Here is a 4,440-nt window from a genome sequence, read left to right as displayed (position 1 = left end):
TTAACAAGAGCTTAAAGGTGGATGGGAGAAATGTGCAAAAAGTTTAGTTTTTTCCTGCATGTGGAAAATGTTTAAGATAAAAACCAGGATGATGATGAACCCCATGAAAAAATAACTTTATAAATAACTGACACAAAAGTAAATTCAGTGAAGTATAGAATGGAATGATATTGCACAGTAGGCACATCTACATGTGCAGATGCTCTGGGTTGGGTTCATTATAGAGTAATTTAGTGTAGAGTAAAACCCCAGGTAGGTGTCTACACATGCAGAGAATCAGAATCAGACTTGCTGCTCATGGCAGCAATCTGCTCCTGCCCCCTTTAGCCCTGCAGCAGCCAGGGGGATCTCTAGGCTTCCTTCCAGTGCTAGCCCAAAGTCTAGCAGGGAGCATAGGGCCAGGATACAACAGTCTTCTGGCAGGGGTTGGCAGATTGCTCCCTCCCCCTGGGAGCTGCCTGTTGCTGCGGTGGCCCCTGCCACTGGAGCCTGGTTGGGGACAATGTCCCACTGCTGCAGAAGCAGGGAGCTCCCAGCCCCAGCTCCCCAGCTGAGGGCAGGGGGCTTGGAAAGAGCTGGAGTGGAGAGGTAGCTCCCAGCCCCCTGCCCCAATCTGCTAGCAGGGTAGCTAGCAGCAAGCCCCTTCCTGGACTGGGATTCCCCAAGACTGCGGAGTGGGGTCTAGGAGTGAGCTCCTTGCTGCTGGGGCAGGGGACATTGTCCCCATCCAGGCTCTGGTGGCAGAGCCCACTCAGGCAGAAGGCAGCTCACTGGAGCAGCCTCCTGACCCCTGCTGTGTCCAGGAGCAAATTTGCCTCTGGTTAGCTATCTACACATGACGTACTGTGCAGTAAGTATTCATGAATAAATTTGCTACTTCTATTTAAAGGTAGCAAATTTACTCTTGATTAGAGGAAATAACTGTGCAGTAAGCATTTTGCAGTAAGCTAGACGGTATGCAGTAATTTAATCTCAAAGTGTCTCATGTAGATGTGTCCAATGTTCAGGAAAAGAAAGAAAATAGTATGCCCCAATTTAAAGATTAATCAGAGGCTTTTTAGTGTGCTTTGATGTTAGAATTGAAATAACTGAGGCTTTTAACTTTAATGATATCTTTTAAGCGACTTCAAGAGGGCTAGCAGACTAGATCAGGAGGTGAGATGCGATTCTCTTTAGCTCTTGCTTGGGAGGAGCTTCCTTCTCCATCTGTGTCAGGTCTTCTGGTCAGCACTGAGTGAGCAGGCTGACTTGGATCCAGGAATAAAGCCCTCTAAGACAGAAAACAAAAGTAAACCAAAGATAAGGGCAGACGACTATAAGATAAAAATGCAACCAAAAAGCAGGATTATAATTCTTCAGACTGAAGGGATCTTACACATGGAAACAGGTGAGTATTGGGAAAAAAAACCTGTTTACTGGAAAAAGAAATGTTTACAACTAAACTAGAGGTAGGAGCTACTATTTCTGTTTGTAGATTTTGGCCAGTCTTTCTACTGAGCTATGGACCCTCTCATCTAAAACTAGCCTCCCAAACCTCATCACTGCTGCTGCAGAGAGAACGAATATGTTCCCATTTGTATAGGAAGTGTAAAATGACACCTTGTATTACCTTTCTTATACCTCACTTTTGGTTCTTTTCCAGCAGAAGGACTACACACAGAAGGATTTCTTCTTCTTTCTTCACTCCTGGGAATTTCAAATCATTTTATCTGGTTAATCAGGGTTATGTCTATACTGTTTACAGAGCATGTTCCAGCAAGCATATTCCCAACCATAACCCACCTGTCTACTTAACAGATGTTCCACATGTTCCAGATTCAGAAACATGCTGGTTAGACAACTATACAGTCATCATCAGTGGCAACACTGGAGACTGTGTTCTCAAGAAAGCTGTATATAGGGATGTCCCAAGAACCAGCGTATTTCCATATTTTGGGCCTGCAAGTATGAATGGGTGGGCAAGTTGTTCTGAAAAACATCTTAACCAAGACTCATGGCTTTTGTGCTATAGACATACCCAAATGGTCCTTGCAGATACAAATCTCCTTCAGATACATATCTCTGCTTTATTGTCTCAATTTCTGGTATATCTTGTATACAATGAGGTACCATAAAATTGCACACTTTTCCACACTATTGTCATAGAATTGCACAGTTGATAAGCCAAATATGGCTTCATCTTTCAACTGTAAGTCTTAGTATGATTTCCTTTCACACATTTGATATGTCTGTTTATACATTCAAATTTAGTTTGCTTTTTTTGCTTCTGAGCACTGTGCCAGAAATTTAGAGATAGAGGGCATTTATACATGTGCTCTGGGAGTGGGTGAGGCACTTTAATTAAAGTGTCTCTGAAAGCCACTCTAAAACTCCTAGTGTGTCTTATGTATCAGCATCCCCACACTTTAAAATGGTGGTGAGGGCACTTCATCTAAAGCTCACTCGAGGTTTCAGTGAAGTGCCCCCACTGCCATTTGGAAGCACAGGGATACTGATACATGAGACAGTGGAGGCTGCTGGAGAACAGGAATTACCATGCTCCAGCAGAGTCAAATAATCAAGTCTGCTCCAATGCTCTGTAATTATAGCACATTGGACCAGCCCCACTGCTTGTGTATAAACACCCCCACCATATCTTTCACTCAGTTTCTATACCTATTTAATAGAAAGTTCTGACAATCATTACCTTGCACAGAAATATTTAAGTCACCAATTGGTGCTTCAACTCCATTTCAGTCCTTTTGAATGTGGTTACTTGAGTCCCAATTCTGTAAAAATGCAGACACATGAGTAATTTAACTCCTTTATATTAATGAAATTACTTTAATGAATCAAGTTGCACGTGAGCTAGATCCACAGAAGGACTTACATGCTTAAATGTATCATTCAGGTGGAACACATATGCACAAATCCATGTCTAACTGTAGATATTTTCACATTTATGATTATGAAATCCTAGTGCCAGAGAGTTCAACACACCAGCTTATGCTCAAGTCCCAGAAGAATTCTTAAACAAGATGTCATTCTGAATGTCTCACTTGTGGGGTCCAAGCTCTCCCCAAAGTATTTCCCTGCCCATCTGTTGTGTGAAGGGCTCAGTATTTAGGGTTAATTGAATTTATTTGGGGTTAATTAACTTTTGGACTCCATATTCAGGATTAATTAACTTTTGGTCAATTATTTAGGGTTTAATTGTAACTTTACATTTTTTCTAATGTTTTTTTTTTCCACAAAGGCAGAGCAGACGCCTGATTGTGATTTACAGATATTTCCTCTTGTGAAAGTCTAAGGCTTTCTGTAGGAACGTACATAATCCTGCCACTCAGATCCTGCTCATCCTCTTTTGTTCTTGCCCACCGTGCCTTTGATGTTAAAAGAAAATCCAAAGGGAAAAGTGAATATTGGGAAGCAAATTGTTGTTTCTTAACACAATTCCTCCAGCTATCTAATCTCATCACAGAGCTCCTCCATCGCCAAACCCTGCCCTCACCACACCAGCTGTTTAAGGGCACAATTTCTGAATTATCATCCGTGTTTAGTGCATCAGCAGGGACCTGATCTATGATCATGCCACTTAAACTAAACCACATGGTCATAAATCAGGTCTTAGGAATGCCTGCATGTGGCCAAAGACACTTGAAGAAGAAGGGTTCTGCTCTCAAAAGTGCATGGAGAAGATGGTGTATTTTATTCAACAGGGGCTGATATTTTCAGCGTGTCCAGATTCACTGGTATGTTACTTGGACTGTGAATACAGACAGACAGATATGTCCTCAGTAAAGAGCAGAAGGTGCACACTCCTGCGTGAAATGGTTCTGTTTCTTTTGCTTACTTCTGTAGATAGCTCGCCCTTTTCCTGCCTACGTGGTATATTCTAGGATTTGGAGTGAACAGTGAGCAAAACTGATTCTAAATAACTAAAATCATTGATTTCTCAATAGTACAGCTGTAATGAGTAGGACTATATGTTACATATACAACATTCATTTTTTCTTTATTTCATTGCATTATATATTTCACTTGATTTTATGAAATATGAAAGTTATTGATTCCTGCTTAGACATATTTTATTAGGGTTACCTCACAACCACCTTCAAGGTACTCTCTAAGATTTCAAGTTTTATTAACAATGAAAACTAATTTCACTGAATAATCAAAGATGATTTAGTCACTGTGTAGCTTTCCATACATCTGTTAAAATTATTTAAAAGCAAAAATATTTCCTCTGCTTGGAAAAATATATTGCTGAGACCAGTTTGCATAAAGGTTTTCAAGTGAGTCGCTTAAATAAAGAGCTACAATTGGCTTTTTGCCAAATACATTTTCCCTAGAGCTCCTAAAACTATATATAAACTAAACTAATATATATATATGTATATAAGCAGATGAATCATATAATCTTTCTGAAAAGGAACTAATTCATAACCATATTTAGTAAAC

General features: G+C 40.4%; 1 long non-coding RNA gene across 1 annotated transcript; it reads right to left on the bottom strand.

Moving 5' to 3' along the window:
* Positions 1-1,100: 1,100 nt before the first annotated feature.
* LOC109300977 lies at positions 1,101-2,802 on the bottom strand. Its single transcript, XR_002098379.1, has 3 exons — positions 2,687-2,802; positions 1,610-1,686; positions 1,101-1,270 (listed from the first exon to the last, which is right to left on the bottom strand). It is a non-coding gene; the product is annotated as an uncharacterized LOC109300977 (long non-coding RNA).
* Between the last annotated feature and the right edge of the window lie 1,638 nt (positions 2,803-4,440).

The sequence above is a fragment of the Gavialis gangeticus genome, unplaced genomic scaffold (assembly GCF_001723915.1).
Source record: "Gavialis gangeticus isolate Ggan-Ray unplaced genomic scaffold, GavGan_comp1, whole genome shotgun sequence".
NCBI classification, from domain to species: domain Eukaryota; kingdom Metazoa; phylum Chordata; order Crocodylia; family Gavialidae; genus Gavialis; species Gavialis gangeticus.
Note: the sequence above shows the minus strand (reverse complement) of the source record. Positions and strands in the feature narration are given on the sequence as shown.